This window comes from Scyliorhinus torazame, chromosome 28, assembly GCF_047496885.1.
Source record: "Scyliorhinus torazame isolate Kashiwa2021f chromosome 28, sScyTor2.1, whole genome shotgun sequence".
In the NCBI taxonomy this organism is placed as follows: domain Eukaryota; kingdom Metazoa; phylum Chordata; class Chondrichthyes; order Carcharhiniformes; family Scyliorhinidae; genus Scyliorhinus; species Scyliorhinus torazame.
Genome location: NC_092734.1, coordinates 16,230,728 through 16,258,100, shown reverse-complemented (window position 1 = coordinate 16,258,100; position 27,373 = coordinate 16,230,728). Strand labels below are relative to the sequence as shown.

General features: G+C 50.4%; 1 protein-coding gene across 8 annotated transcripts in view; it reads left to right on the top strand.

Annotated features, from left to right (window-relative positions):
• The window catches only part of zmiz1a (zinc finger, MIZ-type containing 1a), a 1,215,152-nt gene that overhangs the window by 480,427 nt on the left and 707,352 nt on the right, over positions 1–27,373 (top strand). The gene's annotated exons all lie outside the window — the stretch shown is intronic.

Here is a 27,373-nt window from a genome sequence, read left to right as displayed (position 1 = left end):
CACATTCACGTACATAATGCAGTGACACACACGCATGTACATTCTGCAGTGACACGCACACACGTACACGCTGCAGTGACACACACACACGTACATACTGCAGTGACACACCCACACGTGCATACTGCAATGACACACACCCACACGTACATACTGCAGTGACACACACACACGTACATACTGCAGTGACACACACACACGTACATTCTGCAGTGACCCACCCACACGTACACACTGCAGTGACACACACACACGTACATACTGCAGTGACACACCCACACGCACAGACTGCAGTGACACACACGCACGTACATGCTGCAGTGACACACACACACGTACACGCTGCAGTGACACACATACACGTACATACTGCAGTGACACACACGCATGTACATTCTGCAGTGACACACACACACGTACACGCTGCAGTGACACACACACACGTACATACTGCAGTGACACACCCACACGTGCATACTGCAATGACACACCCCACGTACATACTGCAGTGACACACACACACGTACATACTGCAGTGACACACCCACACGTACATACTGCAGTGACACATACACGCTGCAGTGACACACACACGCACATACTGCAGTGACATACACACAAGTACATACTGCAGTGACACACCCACACACACATACTGCAGTGACACACACACACGTACATACTGCAGTGCCACACACGCATGTACATACTGCAGTGACACACACGCACGTACACGCTGCAGTGACACACACACACGTACATACTGCAGTGACACACACGCATGTACATTCTGCAGTGACACACACACACGTACACGCTGCAGTGACACACACACACGTACATACTGCAGTGACATACCCACACGTACATACTGCAGTGACACACACACATGTACATACTGCAGTGACACACACGTACACACTGCAGTGATACTCCCACACATACATACTGCAGTGACACACGCACACGTACATACTGCAGTGACACACACACACACGTACCCGCTGCAGTGACACACACGCACATACTGCAGTGACATACACACACACGTACACACTGAAGTGACACACACACAGGTACACACTGCAGTGACACACACACGTACATACTGCAGTGACACACCCACACGTACATACTGCAGTGACACACACACATGTACATCCTGCAGTGACACACCCACACGAACATACTGCAGTGACACACACACGTACATACTGCAGTGACACACACACATGTACACACTGCAGTGAAACACACACGTACATACTGCAGTGACACACACACACGTACAAACTGCAGTGACACACACACACGTACACACAGCAGTGACACACACACACGTACATACTCCAGTGACACACACACATGTACATACTGCAGTGAATCACACAATTACATACTGCAGTGACACACACACACGTACATACTGCAGTGACACACACACACGTACATACTGCAGTGACACACACACACGTACATACTGCAGTGACACACACACAAGTACATATTGCAGTGACGCACCCAAACGCACATACTGCAGTGACACACACACGCATATACTGCAGTGACACACACGCACGTACATACTGCAGTGACACACACACACACGTACACGCTGCAGTGACAAACACACACGTACACGCTGCAGTGACACACACGTACATACTGCAGTGACACACCCACACGTACATACTGCAGTGACACACCCACACGTACATACTGCAGTGACACACACACGCACATACTGCAGTGACACACACACGCACATACTGCAGTGACACACACGCACGTACATACTGCAGTGACACACACACACGTACACGCTGCAGTGACAAACACACACGTACACGCTGCAGTGACACACACACACGTACATACTGCAGTGACACACCCACATGCACAGACTGCAGTGACACACACGCACGTACATGCTGCAGTGACACACATACACGTACACGCTGCAGTGACACACATACACGTACATACTGCAGTGACACACACCCATGTACATTCTGCAGTGACACACACACACGCACACGCTGCAGTGACACACACACACGTACATACTGCAGTGACACACCCACACGTACATACTGCAGTGACACACACACACGTACATACTGCAGTGACACACACACAAGTACATACTGCAGTGACACACGCACATACTGCAGTGACACACACACGCACATACTGCAGTGACACACACGCACGTACATACTGCAGTGCCACACACACACACGTACACGCTGCAGTGACAAACACACCCGTACACGCTGCAGTGACACACCCACACGTACATACTGCAGTGACACACACACGCACATACTGCAGTGACACACACACGCACATACTGCAGTGACACACACGCACGTACATACTGCAGTGAAACACACACACATACACGCTGCAGTGACAAACACACACGTACACGCTGCAGTGACACACACACACACGTACATACTGCAGTGACACACCCACACGCACAGACTGCAGTGACACACACGCACGTACATGCTGCAGTGACACACACACATGTACACGCTGCAGTGACAAACACACACGTACACGCTGCAGTGACACACATTCACGTACATAATGCAGTGACACACACGCATGTACATTCTGCAGTGACACGCACACACGTACACGCTGCAGTGACACACACACACGTACATACTGCAGTGACACACCCACACGTGCATACTGCAATGACACACACCCACACGTACATACTGCAGTGACACACACACACGTACATACTGCAGTGACACACACACACGTACATTCTGCAGTGACCCACCCACACGTACACACTGCAGTGACACACACACACGTACATACTGCAGTGACACACCCACACGCACAGACTGCAGTGACACACACGCACGTACATGCTGCAGTGACACACACACACGTACACGCTGCAGTGACACACATACACGTACATACTGCAGTGACACACACGCATGTACATTCTGCAGTGACACACACACACGTACACGCTGCAGTGACACACACACACGTACATACTGCAGTGACACACCCACACGTGCATACTGCAATGACACACCCCACGTACATACTGCAGTGACACACACACACGTACATACTGCAGTGACACACACACACACGTACATTCTGCAGTGACACACACACACGTACATACTGCAGTGACACACACACATGTACATACTGCAGTGACACACACACACACGTACATACTGCAGTGACACACACACAGGTACATACGGCAGCGACACACACACACACGTAAATACTGCAGTGACACCCCCACACGTACATACTCCAGTGACACACCCACACGCACATACTGCAGTGACACACCCACACGTACATACTGCAGTGACACACCCACACGTACATACTGCAGTGACACCCCCACATGTCCATACTGCAGTGACACGCACACAGGTACATACAGCAGGGACACACCCACAAGTACATACTGCAGTGACACACACACACGTACATACTGCAGTGACACACACACACGTACATACTGCAGTGACACACACGCATGTACATACTGCAGTGACACACACACACGTCCACGCTGCAGTGACAAACACACACGTACACGCTGCAGTGACACACACACGTACATACTGCAGTGACACACCCACACGTGCATACTGCAGTGACACACCCACACGTACATACTGCAGTGACACACACACACACGTACATACTGCAGTGACACACACACACACGTGCATTCTGCAGTGACACACCCACACGTAGATACTGCAGTGACACACCCACACGTACACACTGCAGTGACACACCCACACGTACATACTGCAGTGACACACACACACGTACATACTGCAGTGACACACACACACGTACATACATAAGTGACACACATACACGTACATGCTGCAGTGACACACCCACACGTGCATACTGCAGTGACACACCCACACGTACATACTGCAGTGACACACACACACACGTACATACTGCAGTGACACACACACACGTGCATTCTGCAGTGACACACACACACGTGCATTCTGCAGTGACACACCCACACGTACATACTGCAGTGACACACCCACACGTACACACTGCAGTGACACACCCACACGTACACACTGCAGTGACACACCCACACGTACACACTGCAGTGACACACACACACGTACATACTGCAGTGACACACCCACACGTACATACTGCAGTGACACACACACGTACATACTGCAGTGACACACACACACACGTACATACTGCAGTGACACACACACAGGTACATACGGCAGTCACACACACAGACACGTAAATACGGCAGTGACACACACACGTACATACGGCAGTGACACACCCACACGTACATACTGCAGTGACACACCCACACGTACATACTGCAGTGACACACCCACAAATACACTGCAGTGACACACACGTACATCCTGCAGTGACACACACACACGTACACACCAGTGACACACACACACGTACATACTGCAGTGACACACACACGTACATACTGCAGTGACACACCCACACGTACATACTGCAGTGACACACACACATGTACATACTGCAGTGACACACACGTACACACTGCAGTGATACACCCACACGTACATACTGCAGTGACACACCCACACGTACATACTGCAGTGACACACACACACACGTACACGCTGCAGTGACACACACACGCACATACTGCAGTGACATACACACAAGTACATACTGCAGTGACACACCCACACGCACATACTGCAGTGACACACACACACGTACATACTACAGTGACACACACGCATGTACATACTGCAGTGACACACACACACGTACACGCTGCAGTGACACACACGCACATACATACTGCAGTGACACACACGCTCACGTACATACTGCAGTGACACACACACACGTACACGCTGCAGTGACACACACACACACGCACATACTGCAGTGACATACACACACGTACACACTGAAGTGACACACACACAGGTACACACTGCAGTGACACACACACAGGTACACACTGCAGTGACACACACACGTACATACTGCAGTGACACACCCACACGTACATACTGCAGTGACACACACACGTACATACTGCAGTGACACACACACATGTACATACTGCAGTGACACGCACACACGTACATACTGCAGTGACACACACACGTACATACTGCAGTGACACACACACACACATGTACATCCTGCAGTGACACACCCACACGAACATACTGCAGTGACACACACACGTACATACTGCAGTGACACACACACACGTACACACTGCAGTGACACACACACGTACATACTGCAGTGACACACACACACGTACAAACTGCAGTGGCACACACACACACGTACACACAGCAGTGACACACACACACGTACATACTCCAGTGACACACACACACGTACATACTGCAGTGAATCACACAATTACATACTGCAGTGATACACACACACGTACATACTGCAGTGACACACACACACGTACATACTGCAGTGACACACACACACGTACATACTGCAGTGACACACACACAAGTACATACTGCAGTGACACACACACACGCCCGTACATACTGCAGTGACACACACACACACGTACACGCTGCAGTGACAAACACACACGTACACGCTGCAGTGACACACACGTACATACTGCAGTGACACACCCACACGTACATACTGCAGTGACACACCCACACGTACATACTGCAGTGACACACACACGCACATACTGCAGTGACACACACGCATGTACATACTGCAGTGACACACACACACGTACACGCTGCAGTGACAAACACACACGTACACGCTGCAGTGACACACACACACGTACATACTGCAGTGACACACCCACACGCACAGACTGCAGTGACACACACGCACGTACATACTGCAGTGACACACACGCATGTACATTCTGCAGTGACACACCCACACGTACATACTGCAGTGACACACACATGTACATACTGCAGTGACACCCCCACACGTACATACTGCAGTGACCCTCACGTACACACTGCAGTGATACACCCACACGTACATACTGCAGTGACACACCCACACGTACATACTGCAGTGACACACACACACGTACACGCTGCAGTGACACACACACGCACATACTGCAGTGACATACACACAAGTACATACTGCAGTGACACACCCACACACACATACTGCAGTGACACACACACACGTACATACTGCAGTGCCACACACGCATGTACATACTGCAGTGACACACACACACGTACGCGCTGCAGTGACACACACACACGTACATACTGCAGTGACACACACGCATGTACATTCTGCAGTGACACACACACACGTACACGCTGCAGTGACACACACACACGTACATACTGCAGTGACATACCCACACGTACATACTGCAGTGACACACACACATGTACATACTGCAGTGACACACACGTACACACTGCAGTGATACACCCACACATACATACTGCAGTGACACACGCACACGTACATACTGCAGTGACACACACACACACGTACACGCTGCAGTGACACACACACATACATACTGCAGTGACACACACACACGTACAAACTGCAGTGACACACACACACGTACACACAGCAGTGACATACATACTCCAGTGACACACACACATGTACATACTGCAGTGAATCACACAATTACATACTGCAGTGACACACACACACGTACATACTGCAGTGACACACACACACGTACATACTGCAGTGACACACACACACGTACATACTGCAGTGACACACACACACGTACATACTGCAGTGACACACACACAAGTACATATTGCAGTGACGCACCCACACGCACATACTGCAGTGACACACACACGCACATACTGCAGTGACACACACGCACGTACATACTGCAGTGACACACACACACACGTACACGCTGCAGTGACAAACACACACGTACACGCTGCAGTGACACACACGTACATACTGCAGTGACACACCCACACGTACATACTGCAGTGACACACCCACACGTACATACTGCAGTGACACACCCACACGTACATACTGCAGTGACACACACACGCACATACTGCAGTGACACACACACGCACATACTGCAGTGACACACACGCACGTACATACTGCAGTGACACACACACACGTACACGCTGCAGTGACAAACACACACGTACACGCGGCAGTGACACACACACACGTACATACTGCAGTGACACACCCACATGCACAGACTGCAGTGACACACACGCACGTACATGCTGCAGTGACACACACACACGTACACGCTGCAGTGACAAACACACACGTACACGCTGCAGTGACACACATACACGTACACGCTGCAGTGACACACATACATACTGCAGTGACACACACCCATGTACATTCTGCAGTGACACACACACACGCACACGCAGTGACACACACACACGTACATACTGCAGTGACACACCCACACGTACATACTGCAGTGACACACACACACGTACATACTGCAGTGACACACACACAAGTACATACTGCAGTGACACACGCACATACTGCAGTGACACACACACGCACATACTGCAGTGACACACACGCACGTACATACTGCAGTGACACACACACACACGTACACGCTGCAGTGACAAACACACCCGTACACGCTGCAGTGACACACACGTACATACTGCAGTGACACACCCACACGTACATACTGCAGTGACACACCCACACGTACATACTGCAGTGACACACACACGCACATACTGCAGTGACACACACACGCACATACTGCAGTGACACACACGCACGTACATACTGCAGTGAAACACACACACATACACGCTGCAGTGACAAACACACACGTACACGCTGCAGTGACACACACACACGTACATACTGCAGTGACACACCCACACGCACAGACTGCAGTGACACACACGCACGTACATGCTGCAGTGACACACACACACGTACACGCTGCAGTGACAAACACACACGTACACGCTGCAGTGACACACATACACGTACATAATGCAGTGACACACACGCATGTACATTCTGCAGTGACACACACACATCTACACGCTGCAGTGACACACACACACACGTACATACTGCAGTGACACACCCACACGTGCATACTGCAATGACACACACCCACACGTACATACTGCAGTGACACACACACACGTACATACTGCAGTGACACACACACACGTACATTCTGCAGTGACCCACCCACACGTACACACTGCAGTGACACATACACACGTACATACTGCAGTGACACACCCACACGCACAGACTGCAGTGACACACACGCACGTACATGCTGCAGTGACACACACACACGTACACGCTGCAGTGACACACATACACGTACATACTGCAGTGACACACACGCATGTACATTCTGCAGTGACACACACACACGTACACGCTGCAGTGACACACACACACGTACATACTGCAGTGACACACCCACACGTGCATACTGCAATGACACACCCCACGTACATACTGCAGTGACACACACACACGTACATACTGCAGTGACACACACACACGTACATTCTGCAGTGACACACACACACGTACATACTGCAGTGACACACACACATGTACATACTGCAGTGACACACACACACACGTACATACTGCAGTGACACACACACAGGTACATACGGCAGTGACACACACACACGTACACGCTGCAGTGACAAACACACACGTACACGCTGCAGTGACACACACACGTACATACTGCAGTGACACACCCACACGTGCATACTGCAGTGACACACCCACATGTACATACTGCAGTGACACACACACACACGTACATACTGCAGTGACACACACACACACGTGCATTCTGCAGTGACACACCCACACGTAGATACTGCAGTGACACACCCACACGTACACACTGCAGTGACACACCCACACGTACATACTGCAGTGACACACACACACACGTACATACTGCAGTGACACACACACACGTGCATTCTGCAGTGACACACCCACACGTACATACTGCAGTGACACACCCACACGTCCATACTGCAGTGACACACCCACACGTACATACTGCAGTGACACACCCACACGTACACACTGCAGTGACACACACACACGTACATACTGCAGTGACACACCCACACGTACATACTGCAGTGACACACACACACGTACATACTGCAGTGACACACACACACGTACATACTGCAGTGACACACACACACACGTACATACTGCAGTGACACACACACAGGTACATACGGCAGTCACACACACACACACGTAAATACGGCAGTGACACACACACGTACATACTGCAGTGACACACCCACACGTACATACTGCAGTGACACACCCACACGTACATACTGCAGTGACACACCCACAAATACACTGCAGTGACACACACGTACATCCTGCAGTGACACACACACACGTACACACCAGTGACACACACACACGTACATTCTGCAGTGACACACACACGTACATACTGCACTGACACACCCACATGTACATACTGCAGTGACACACACGTACATACTGCAGTGACACACCCACATGTACATACTGCAGTGACACACACACATGTACATACTGCAGTGACACACACGTGCACACTGCAGTGATACACCCACACGTACATACTGCAGTGACACACCCACACATACATACTGCAGTGACACACACACACATACATACATAAGTGACACACATACACGTACATGCTGCAGTGACACACCCACACGTCCATACTGCAGTGACACACCCACACGTACACACTGCAGTGACACACACACACACGTACATACTGCAGTGACACACACACACGTGCATTCTGCAGTGACACACCCACACGTACATACTGCAGTAACACACCCACACGTACACACTGCAGTGACACACCCACACGTACACACTGCAGTGACACACACACACGTACATACTGCAGTGACACACCCACACGTACATACTGCAGTGACACACACACGTACATACTGCAGTGACACACACACACACGTACATACTGCAGTGACACACACACAGGTACATACGGCAGTCACACACACACACACGTAAATACGGCAGTGACACACACACGTACATACTGCAGTGACACACCCACACGTACATACTGCAGTGACACACCCACACGTACATACTGCAGTGACACACCCACAAATACACTGCAGTGACACACACGTACATCCTGCAGTGACATACACACCAGTGACACACACACACGTACATACTGCAGTGACACACACACGTACATACTGCACTGACACACCCACATGTACATACTGCAGTGACACACACGTACATACTGCAGTGACACACCCACACGTACATACTGCAGTGACACACACACACGTACATACTGCAGTGACACACACACACGTACATACTGCAGTGACACACATACACGTACATGCTGCAGTGACACACCCACACGTGCATACTGCAGTGACACACCCACACGTACATACTGCAGTGACACACACACACACGTACATACTGCAGTGACACACACACACGTGCATTCTGCAGTGACACACCCACACGTACATACTGCAGTGACACACCCACACGTACATACTGCAGTGACACACCCACACGTACACACTGCAGTGACACACCCACACGTACACACTGCAGTGACACACACACACGTACATACTGCAGTGACACACCCACACGTACATACTGCAGTGACACACACACACGTACATACTGCAGTGACACACACACACGTACATACTGCAGTGACACACACACACACGTACATACTGCAGTGACACACACACAGGTACATACGGCAGTCACACACACACACACGTAAATACGGCAGTGACACACACACGTACATACTGCAGTGACACACCCACACGTACATACTGCAGTGACACACCCACACGTACATACTGCAGTGACACACCCACAAATACACTGCAGTGACACACACGTACATCCTGCAGTGACACACACACACGTACACACCAGTGACACACACACACGTACATACTGCAGTGACACACACACGTACATACTGCACTGACACACCCACATGTACATACTGCAGTGACACACACGTACATACTGCAGTGACACACCGACATGTACATACTGCAGTGACACACACGTGCACACTGCAGTGATACACCCACACGTACATACTGCAGTGACACACCCACACATACATACTGCAGTGACACACACACACATACATACATAAGTGACACACATACACGTACATGCTGCAGTGACACACCCACACGTCCATACTGCAGTGACACACCCACACGTACATACTGCAGTGACACACACACACACGTACATACTGCAGTGACACACACACACGTGCATTCTGCAGTGACACACCCACACGTACATACTGCAGTGACACACCCACACGTACACACTGCAGTGACACACCCACACGTACACACTGCAGTGACACACTCACACGTACATACTGCAGTGACACACCCACACGTACATACTGCAGTGACACACACACGTACATACTGCAGTGACACACACACACACGTACATACTGCAGTGACACACACACAGGTACATACGGCAGTCACACACACACACACGTAAATACGGCAGTGACACACACACGTACATACTGCAGTGACACACCCACACGTACATACTGCAGTGACACACCCACATGTACATACTGCAGTGACACACCCACAAATACACTGCAGTGACACACACGTACATCCTGCAGTGACACACACACACGTACACACCAGTGACACACACACACGTACATACTGCAGTGACACACACACGTACATACTGCACTGACACACCCACATGTACATTCTGCAGTGACACACACGTACATACTGCAGTGACACACCCACACGTACACACCAGTGACACACACACACGTACATACTGCAGTGACACACACACGTACATACTGCAGTGACACACACACATGTACATACTGCAGTGACACACACGTACACACTGCAGTGATACACCCACACGTACATACTGCAGTGACACACCCACACGTACATACTGCAGTGACACACCCACACGCACATACTGCAGTGACACACACACATGTACATACTGCAGTGACACACACACATGTACATACTGCAGTGACACACACGTACACACTGCAGTGATACACCCACACGTACATACTGCAGTGACACACCCACACGCACATACTGCAGTGACACACACACACGTACATACTACAGTGACACACACGCATGTACATACTGCAGTGACACACACACACGTACACGCTGCAGTGACACACACACACGTACATACTGCAGTGACACACACGCTCACGTACATACTGCAGTGACACACACACACGTACACGCTGCAGTGACACACACACACACGCACATACTGCAGTGACATACACACACACGTACACACTGAAGTGACACACACACAGGTACACACTGCAGTGACACACACACAGGTACACACTGCAGTGACACACACACGTACATACTGCAGTGACACACCCACACGTACATACTGCAGTGACACACACACGTACATACTGCAGTGACACACACACACACATGTACATCCTGCAGTGACACACCCACACGAACATACTGCAGTGACACACACACGTACATACTGCAGTGACACACACACACGTACACACTGCAGTGACACACACACGTACATACTGCAGTGACACACACACACGTACATACTGCAGTGAATCACACAATTACATACTGCAGTGACACACACACACGTACATACTGCAGTGACACACACACACGTACATACTGCAGTGACACACACACAAGTACATACTGCAGTGACACACCCACACGCACATACTGCAGTGACACACACACGCACATACTGCAGTGACACACACGCCCGTACATACTGCAGTGACACACACACACACGTACACGCTGCAGTGACAAACACACACGTACACGCTCCAGTGACACACACGTACATACTGCAGTGACACACCCACACGTACATACTGCAGTGACACACCCACACGTACATACTGCAGTGACACACACACGCACATACTGCAGTGACACACACGCATGTACATACTGCAGTGACACACACACACGTACACGCTGCAGTGACAAACACACACGTACACGCTGCAGTGACACACACACACGTACATACTGCAGTGACACACCCACACGCACAGACTGCAGTGACACACACGCACGTACATGCTGCAGTGACACACACACACGTACACGCTGCAGTGACAAACACACACGTACACGCTGCAGTGACACACCTACACGTACATACTGCAGTGACACACACGCATGTACATTCTGCAGTGACACACACACACGTACACACTGCAGTGACACACACACGTACATACTGCAGTGACACACCCACACGTACATACTGCGGTGACACACACACACGTACATACTGCAGTGACACACCCACACGTGCATATTGCAATGACACACCCACACGTACATACTGCAGTGACACACACACACGTACATACTGCAGTGACACACACACACGTACATTCTGCAGTGACACACCCACACGTACACACTGCAGTGACACACCCACACGTACATACTGCAGTGACACACACGCACGTACATTCTGCAGTGACACACCCACACATACATACTGCAGTGACACACACACATGTACATACTGCAGTGACACACACACACGTACATACTGCAGTGAAACACACACATGTACATACTGCAGTGACACACACACACACGTACATACTTCAGTGACACACACACAGGTACATACGGCAGTGACACACACACACACGTAAATACTGCAGTGACACCCCCACACGTACATACTCCAGTGACACACCCACACGCACATACTGCAGTGACACACCCACACGTACATACTGCAGTGACACACCCACACGTACATACTGCAGTGACACACCCACATGTACATACTGCAGTGACACACCCACACGTACATACTGCAGTGACACACACACACGTACATGCTGCAGTGACACACACACACGTACACGCTGCAGTGACAAACACACACGTACACGCTGCAGTGACACACACGCATGTACATTCTGCAGTGACACACACACACGTACACACTGCAGTGACACACACACGTACATACTGCAGTGACACACCCACACGTGCATATTGCAATGACACACCCACACGTACATACTGCAGTGACACACACACACGTACATACTGCAGTGACACACACACACGTACATTCTGCAGTGACACACCCACACGTACACACTGCAGTGACACACCCACACGTGCATACTGAAGTGACACACACGCACGTACATTCTGCAGTGACACACCCACACGTACATACTGCAGTGACACACACACATGTACATACTGCAGTGACACACACACACACGTACATACTGCAGTGAAACACACACATGTACATACTGCAGTGACACACACACACACGTACATACTTCAGTGACACACACACAGGTACATACGGCAGTGACACACACACACACACGTAAATACTGCAGTGACACCCCCACACGTACATACTCCAGTGACACACCCACACGCACATACTGCAGTGACACACCCACACGTACATACTGCAGTGACACACCCACACGTACATACTGCAGTGACACACCCACATGTACATACTGCAGTGACACACCCACACGTACATACTGCAGTGACACACACACACGTACATACTGCAGTGACACACACACACGTACACGCTGCAGTGACACACACACAGATACATACTGCAGTGACACACACACACGTACATACTGCAGTGACACACACACACATACATACTGCAGTGACACACACACATACATACTGCAGTGACACACACGCATGTACATACTGCAGTGACACACACACAGGTACATACGGCAGTCACACACACACACACGTAAATACGGCAGTGACACACACACGTACATACTGCAGTGACACACCCACACGTACATACTGCAGTGACACACGCACACGTACATACTGCAGTGACACACCCACAAATACACTGCAGTGACACACACGTACATCCTGCAGTGACACCCACACGTACAGACTGCAGTGACACACACACATGTACATACTGCAGTGACACACACGTACACACTGCAGTGACACACCCACACGTACATACTGCAGTGACAAACACACACGTACACGCTGCAGTGACACACACACGTACATACTGCAGTGACACACCCACACGTGCATACTGCAGTGACACACCCACACGTACATACTGCAGTGACACACACACACACGTACATACTGCAGTGACACACACACACGTGCATTCTGCAGTGACACACCCACACGTACATACTGCAGTGACACACACACGTACATACTGCACTGACTCACCCACATGTACATACTGCTGTGACACACACGTACATACTGCAGTGACACACCCACACGTACATACTGCAGTGACACACACACATGTACATACTGCAGTGACACACACGTACACACTGCAGTGACACACCCACACGTACATACTGCAGTGACAAACACACACGTACACGCTGCAGTGACACACACACGTACATACTGCAGTGACACACCCACACGTGCATACTGCAGTGACACACCCACACGTACATACTGCAGTGACACACACACACACGTACATACTGCAGTGACACACACACACGTGCATTCTGCAGTGACACACCCACACGTACATACTGCAGTGACACACACACGTACATACTGCACTGACTCACCCACATGTACATACTGCTGTGACACACACGTACATACTGCAGTGACACACCCACACGTACATACTGCAGTGACACACACACACGTACATACTGCAGTGACACACACACACGTGCATTCTGCAGTGACACACCCACACGTACATACTGCAGTGACACACCCACACGTACATACTGCAGTGACACACACACACGTGCATTCTGCAGTGACACACCCACACGTACATACTGCAGTGACACACCCACACGTACACACTGCAGTGACACACACACACGTACATACTGCAGTGACACACACACACGTACATACTGCAGTGACACACCCACACGTACATACTGCAGTGACACACACACACGTACATACTGCAGTGACACACACACATGTACATTCTGCAGTGACACACACACACGTACACGCTGCAGTGACACACCCACACGTACATACTGCAGTGACACACCCACACGCACATACTGCAGTGACACACCCACACGTACATACTGCAGTGACACACCCGCACGTACATACTGCAGTGACACACCCACATGTACATACTGCAGTGACACACACACAGGTACACACTGCAGTGACACACACACAGGTACATACAGCAGGGACACACCCACAAGTACACACTGCAGTGACACACCCACACGTACTTACTGCAGTGACACACACACACGTACATACTGCAGTGACACACACACACGTACATACTGCAGTGACACACACGCATGTAAATACTGCAGTGACACACCCACACGTACAGACTGCAGTGACACACACACCGTTACATACTGCAGTGACACACACATACATGCTGCAGTTACACACACACAAATACACGCTGCAGTGACACACACACACGTACACAGTGCAGTGACACACACACAGGTACATACTGCAGTGACACACACACAGGTACATACAGCAGGGACACACCCACACGTACATACTGCAGTGACACACACACACGTACATACTGCAGTGACACACACGCGTACATACTGCAGTGACACACCCACACGTACATACTGCGGTGACACACACACACGTACATACTGCAGTGACACACGCACACGCGTACACACTGCAGTGACACACACACAGGTACACACTGCAGTGACACACACACGTACATACTGCAGTGACACACCCACACGTACATACTGCAGTGACACACACACGTACATACTGCAGTGACACACACACATGTACATACTGCAGTGACACGCACACACGTACATACTGCAGTGACACACACACGTACATACTGCAGTGACACACACACACACATGTACATCCTGCAGTGACACACCCACACGTACATACTGCAGTGACACACACACGTACATACTGCAGTGACACACACACACGTACACACTGCAGTAACACACACACGTACATACTGCAGTGACACACCCACACGTACATACTGCAGTGACACACACACATGTACATACTGCAGTGACACACACACACGTACATACTGCAGTGAAACACACACATGTACATACTGCAGTGACACACACACACACGTACATACTTCAGTGACACACACACAGGTACATACGGCAGTGACACACACACACACGTAAATACTGCAGTGACACCCCCACACGTACATACTCCAGTGACACACCCACACGCACATACTGCAGTGACACAGCCACACGTACATACTGCAGTGACACACCCACACGTACATACTGCAGTGACACACCCACATGTACATACTGCAGTGACACACCCACACGTACATACTGCAGTGACACACACACACGTACATACTGCAGTGACACACACACACGTACACGCTGCAGTGACACACACACAGATACATACTGCAGTGACACACACACACGTACATACTGCAGTGACACACACACACATACCTACTGCAGTGACACACACGCATGTACATACTGCAGTGACACACACACAGGTACATACGGCAGTCACACACACACACACGTAAATACGGCAGTGACACACACACGTACATACTGCAGTGACACACCCACACGTACATACTGCAGTGACACACCCACACGTACATACTGCAGTGACACACCCACAAATACACTGCAGTGACACACACGTACATCCTGCAGTGACACACACACACGTACACACCAGTGACACACACACACGTACATACTGCAGTGACACACACACGTACATACTGCACTGACACACCCACATGTACATACTGCAGTGACACACACGTACATACTGCAGTGACACACCCACACGTACATACTGCAGTGACACACACACATGTACATACTGCAGTGACACACACGTACACACTGCAGTGACACACCCACACGTACATACGGCAGTGACAAACACACACGTACATACGGCAGTGACAAACACACACGTACACGCTGCAGTGACACACACACGTACATACTGCAGTGACACACCCACACGTGCATACTGCAGTGACACACCCACACGTACATACTGCAGTGACACACACACACACGTACATACTGCAGTGACACACACACACGTGCATTCTGCAGTGACACACACACGTACATACTGCACTGACACACCCACATGTACATACTGCAGTGACACACACGTACATACTGCAGTGACACACCCACACGTACATACTGCAGTGACACACACACATGTACATACTGCAGTGACACACACGTACACACTGCAGTGACACACCCACACGTACATACGGCAGTGACAAACACACACGTACCCGCTGCAGTGACACACACACGTACATACTGCAGTGACACACCCACACGTGCATACTGCAGTGACACACCCACACGTACATACTGCAGTGACACACACACACACGTACATACAGCAGTGACACACACACACGTGCATTCTGCAGTGACACACCCACACGTACATACTGCAGTGACACACCCACACGTACACACTGCAGGGACACACCCACATGTACACACTGCAGTGACACACACACACGTACATACTGCAGTGACACACCCACACGTACATACTGCAGTGACACACACACACGTACATACTGCAGTGACACACACACATGTACATACTGCAGTGACACACCCACACGTACACACTGCAGTGACACACCCACATGTACACACTGCAGTGACACACACACACGTACACGCTGCAGTGACACACCCACACGTACATACTGCAGTGACACACCCACACGCACATACTGCAGTGACACACCCACACGTACATACTGCAGTGACACACCCACACGTACATACTGCAGTGACACACCCACATGTACATACTGCAGTGACACACACACAGGTACATACTGCAGTGACACACACACAGGTACATACAGCAGGGACACACCCACAAGTACACACTGCAGTGACACACCCACACGTACTTACTGCAGTGACACACACACACGTACATACTGCAGTGACACACACACACGTACATACTGCAGTGACACACACGCATGTACATACTGCAGTGACACACCCACACGTACAGACTGCAGTGACACACACACCGTTACATACTGCAGTGACACACACATACATGCTGCAGTTACACACACACACATACACGCTGCAGTGACACACACACACGTACACAGTGCAGTGACACACACACAGGTACATACTGCAGTGACACACACACAGGTACATACAGCAGGGACACACCCACACGTACATACTGCAGTGACACACACACACGTACATACTGCAGTGACACACACGCGTACATACTGCAGTGACACACCCACACGTACATACTGCAGTGACACACACACACGTACATACTGCAGTGACACGCGCACACACGTACACACTGCAGTGACACACACACAGGTACACACTGCAGTGACACACACACGTACATACTGCAGTGACACACCCACACGTACATACTGCAGTGACACACACACATGTACATACTGCAGTGACACGCACACACGTACATACTGCAGTGACACACACACGTACATACTGCAGTGACACACACACACACATGTACATCCTGCAGTGACACACCCACACGTACATACTGCAGTGACACACACACGTACATACTGCAGTGACACACACACACGTACACACTGCAGTAACACACACACGTACATACTGCAGTGACACACACACACGTACAAACTGTAGTGACACACACACACGTACACACAGCAGTGACACACCCACACGCATATACTGCAGTGACACACACACGCACATACTGCAGTGACACACACGCACGTACATACTGCAGTGACACACACACACGTACACGCTGCAGTGACAAACACACACGTACACGCTGCAGTGACACACACGTACATACTGCAGTGACACACCCACACGTACATACTGCAGTAACACACCCACACGTACATACTGCAGTGACACACACACGCACATACTGCAGTGACACACACGCACGTACATACTGCAGTGACACACACACACACGTACACGCTGCAGTGACAAACACACACGTACACGCTGCAGTGACACACACACACGTACATACTGGAGTGACACACCCACACGCACAGACTGCAGTGACACACACGCACGTACATGCTGCAGTGACACACACACACGTACACGCTGCAGTGACAAACACACACGTACACGCTGCAGTGACACACACACACGTACATACTGCAGTGACACACCCACACGTACATACTGCAGTGACACACACACAAGTACATACTGCAGTGACACACCCACACGCACATACTGCAGTGACACACACACACGTACATACTGCAGTGACACACACGCGTGTACATACTGCAGTGACACACACACACGTACACGCTGCAGTGACACACATACACGTACATACTGCAGTGACACACACGCATGTACATTCTGCAGTGACACACACACACGTACACGCTGCAGTGACACACACACACGTACATACTGCAGTGACACACACACAGGTACATACGGCAGTGACACACACACACACACGTAAATACTGCAGTGACACACCCACACGTACATACTGCAGTGACACACCCACACGTGCATACTGCAGTGACACACACACATGTACATACTGCAGTGACAAACAAACACACGTACATACTGCAGTGACACACACACAGGTACATACGGCAGTGACACACACACACGTAAATACTGCAGTGACACACCCACACGTACATACTGCAGTGACACACCCAGGTACATACTGCAGTGACACACCCACACGTACATACTGCAGTGACACACCCACACGTAAATACTGCAGTGACACACCCACACGTACATACTGCAGTGACACACCCACATGTACAGACTGCAGTGACACACCCACACGCACATACTGCAGTGACACACCCACACGTACATACTGCAGTGACACACCCACACGTAAATGCTGCAGTGACACACCCACAGGTACATACTGCAGTGACACACACACAGGTACATACAGCAGGGACACACCCACAAGTACATACTGCAGTGACACATACACACGTACATACTGCAGTGACACACACACACGTACACGCTGCAGTGACACACACACGTACATACTGCAGTGACACACACACGCGTACATACTGCTGTGACACACACACACGTACACGCTGCAGTGACACACACACGTACATACTGCAGTGACACACACACACACGTACACGCTGCAGTGACACACACACGTACATACTGCAGTGACACACACACACGTACATACTGCAGTGACACACCCACACGTGCATACTGCAGTGACACACCCACACATACACTGCAGTGACACACACGTACATCCTGCAGTGACACACACACACATACACACCAGTGACACACCCACACGTACATACTGCAGTGACACACCCACACGTACATACTGCAGTGACACAGCCACACATAGACACTGCAGTGAGACACACACACGTACATACTGCAGTGACACACACACGTACATACTGCAGTGACACACACACACGTACACACTGCAGTGACACACACACGCACACACTGCAGTGACACACACACACGTACATACTGCAGTGACACACCCACACGTACATAATGCAGTGACACACCCAGGTACATACTGCAGTGACACACACACATACACACTGCAGTGACACACACACGTACATACTGCAGTGACACACCCACACGTACAAACTGCAGTGACACACACACAGGTACATACAGCAGAGACACACCCACACGTACATACTGCAGTGACACACACACACGTACATACTGCAGTGACACACACACGCACACACTGCAGTGACACACACACACGTACATACTGCAGTGACACACCCACACGTACATAATGCAGTGACACACCCAGGTACATACTGCAGTGACACACACACGTACACACTGCAGTGACACACCCACACGTACACACTGCAGTGACACACCCACACGTACATACTGCAGTGACACACACACACGTACATACTGCAGTGACACACACACACACGTACATACTGCAGTGACACACACACGCGTACATACTGCAGTGACACACACACAGGTACATACTGCAGTGACACACACACACGTACATACTGCAGTGACACACACACACGTACATACTGCAGTCACACACACACGTACAGACTGCAGTGACACACACACACGTACATACTGCAGTCACACCCACACGTACATACTGCAGTGACACACACACATGTACATACTGCAGTGACACACCCACACGTACATACTGCAGTGACACACCCACACGTACATACTGCAGTGACACACACACACGTACATACTGCAGTGACACACACACATATACATTCTGCAGTGACACACACACACGTACACGCTGCAGTGACACACCCACACGTACATACTGCAGTGACACACCCACACGCACATACTGCAGTGACACACCCACACGTACATACTGCAGTGACACACCCACACGTACATACTGCAGTGACACACCCACATGTACATACTGCAGTGACACACACACAGGTACATACTGCAGTGACACACACACAGGTACATACAGCAGGGACACACCCACAAGTACACACTGCAGTGACACACCCACACGTACTTACTGCAGTGACACACACACACGTACATACTGCAGTGACACACACACACGTACATACTGCAGTGACACACACGCATGTACATACTGCAGTGACACACCCACACGTACAGACTGCAGTGACACACACACCGTTACATACTGCAGTGACACACACATACATGCTGCAGTTACACACACACACATACACGCTGCAGTGACACACACACACGTACACAGTGCAGTGACACACACACAGGTACATACTGCAGTGACACACACACAGGTACATACAGCAGGGACACACCCACACGTACATACTGCAGTGACACACACACACGTACATACTGCAGTGACACACACGCGTACATACTGCAGTGACACACCCACACGTACATACTGCAGTGACACACACACACGTACATACTGCAGTGACACACGCACACACGTACACACTGCAGTGACACACACACAGGTACACACTGCAGTGACACACACACGTACATACTGCAGTGACACACCCACACGTACATACTGCAGTGACACACACGCATGTACATACTGCAGTGACACACCCACACGTACAGACTGCAGTGACACACACACCGTTACATACTGCAGTGACACACACATACATGCTGCAGTTACACACACACACATACACAGTGCAGTGACACACACACAGGTACATACTGCAGTGACACACACACAGGTACATACAGCAGGGACACACCCACACGTACATACTGCAGTGACACACACACACGTACATACTGCAGTGACACACACGCGTACATACTGCAGTGACACACCCACACGTACATACTGCAGTGACACACCCACACGTACATACTGCAGTGACACACACACACGTACATACTGCAGTGACACACGCACACACGTACACACTGCAGTGACACACACACAGGTACACACTGCAGTGACACACACACGTACATACTGCAGTGACACACCCACACGTACATACTGCAGTGACACACACACGTACATACTGCAGTGACACACACACATGTACATACTGCAGTGACACGCACACACGTACATACTGTAGTGACACACACACGTACATACTGCAGTGACACACACACACATGTACATCCTGCAGTGACACACCCACACATACATACTGCAGTGACACACACACGTACATACTGCAGTGACACACACACACGTACACACTGCAGTGACACACACACGTACATACTGCAGTGACACACACACATGTACATACTGCAGTGACACACACACACGTACATACTCCAGTGACACACACACACGTACATACTGCAGTGACACACACACGTACATACTGCAGTGACACACACACAAGTACATACTGCAGTGACACACACACAAGTACATACTGCAGTGACACACCCACACGCATATACTGCAGTGACACACACACGCACATACTGCAGTGACACACACGCACGTACATACTGCAGTGACACACACACACACGTACACGCTGCAGTGACAAACACACACGTACACGCTGCAGTGACACACACGTACATACTGCAGTGACACACCCACACGTACATACTGCAGTAACACACCCACACGTACATACTGCAGTGACACACACACACACATACTGCAGTGACACACACGCACGTACATACTGCAGTGACACACACACACGTACACGCTGCAGTGACAAACACACGTACACGCTGCAGTGACACACACACACGTACATACTGCAGTGACACACCCACACGCACAGACTGCAGTGACACACACGCACGTACATGCTGCAGTGACACACACACACGTACATACTGCAGTGACACACACACATATACATTCTGCAGTGACACACACACACGTACACGCTGCAGTGACACACCCACACGTACATACTGCAGTGACACACCCACACGCACATACTGCAGTGACACACCCACACGTACATACTGCAGTGACACACCCACACGTACATACTGCAGTGACACACCCACATGTACATACTGCAGTGACACACACACAGGTACATACTGCAGTGACACACACACAGGTACATACAGCAGGGACACACCCACAAGTACACACTGCAGTGACACACCCACACGTACTTACTGCAGTGACACACACACACGTACATACTGCAGTGACACACACACACGTACATACTGCAGTGACACACACGCATGTACATACTGCAGTGACACACCCACACGTACAGACTGCAGTGACACACACACCGTTACATACTGCAGTGACACACACATACATGCTGCAGTTACACACACACACATACACGCTGCAGTGACACACACACACGTACACAGTGCAGTGACACACACACAGGTACATACTGCAGTGACACACACACAGGTACATACAGCAGGGACACACCCACACGTACATACTGCAGTGACACACACACACGTACATACTGCAGTGACACACACGCGTACATACTGCAGTGACACACCCACACGTACATACTGCAGTGACACACACACACGTACATACTGCAGTGACACACGCACACACGTACACACTGCAGTGACACACACACAGGTACACACTGCAGTGACACACACACGTACATACTGCAGTGACACACCCACACGTACATACTGCAGTGACACACACGCATGTACATACTGCAGTGACACACCCACACGTACAGACTGCAGTGACACACACACCGTTACATACTGCAGTGACACACACATACATGCTGCAGTTACACACACACACATACACAGTGCAGTGACACACACACAGGTACATACTGCAGTGACACACACACAGGTACATACAGCAGGGACACACCCACACGTACATACTGCAGTGACACACACACACGTACATACTGCAGTGACACACACGCGTACATACTGCAGTGACACACCCACACGTACATACTGCAGTGACACACCCACACGTACATACTGCAGTGACACACACACAAGTACATACTGCAGTGACACACCCACACGCACATACTGCAGTGACACACACAAACGTACATACTGCAGTGACACACACGCGTGTACATACTGCAGTGACACACACACACGTACACGCTGCAGTGACACACATACACGTACATACTGCAGTGACACACACGCATGTACATTCTGCAGTGACACACACACACGTACACGCTGCAGTGACACACACACACGTACATACTGCAGTGACACACTCACAGGTACATACGGCAGTGACACACACACACACGTAAATACTGCAGTGACACACCCACACGTACATACTGCAGTGACACACCCACACGTGCATACTGCAGTGACACACACACATGTACATACTGCAGTGACAAACAAACACACGTACATACTGCAGTGACACACACACAGGTACATACGGCAGTGACACACACACACACACGTAAATACTGCAGTGACACACCCACACGTACATACTGCAGTGACACACCCACGTACATACTCCAGTGACACACCCACACGCACATACTGCAGTGACACACCCACACGTACATACTGCAGTGACACACCCACACGTAAATACTCCAGTGACACACCCACACGTACATACTGCAGTGACACACCCACATGTACAGACTGCAGTGACACACCCACACGCACATACTGCAGTGACACACCCACACGTACATACTGCAGTGACACACCCACACGTAAATACTGCAGTGACACACCCACAGGTACATACTGCAGTGACACACACACAGGTACATACAGCAGGGACACACCCACAAGTACATACTGCAGTGACACACACACACGTACATACTGCAGTGACACACACACACGTACACGCTGCAGTGACACACACACGTACATACTGCAGTGACACACCCACACGTGCATACTGCAGTGACACACCCACACGTACATACTGCAGTGACACACACACACACGTACATACTGCAGTGACACACACACACACGTACATACTGCAGTGACACACCCACACGTACATACTGCAGTGACACACCCACACGTACATACTGCAGTGACACACACACACGTACATACTGCAGTGACACACACACACGTACATACTGCAGTGACACACACACAGGTACATACGGCAGTCACACACACACACACACACGTAAATACGGCAGTGACACACACACGTACATACTGCAGTGACACACCCACACTTACATACTGCAGTGACACACCCACACGTACATACTGCAGTGACACACCCACACATACACTGCAGTGACACACACGTACATCCTGCAGTGACACACACACACATACACACCAGTGACACACACACACGTACATACAGCAGTGACACACACACGTACATACTGCAGTGACACACACACACGTACATACTGCAGTGACACACACACGCACACACTGCAGTGACACACACACACGTACATACTGCAGTGACACACCCACACGTACATAATGCAGTGACACACCCACGTACATACTGCAGTGACACACACACGTACACACTGCAGTGACACACCCACACGTACATACTGCAGTGACACACAGACACGTACATACTGCAGTGACACACAGACACGTACATACTGCAGTGACGCACACACG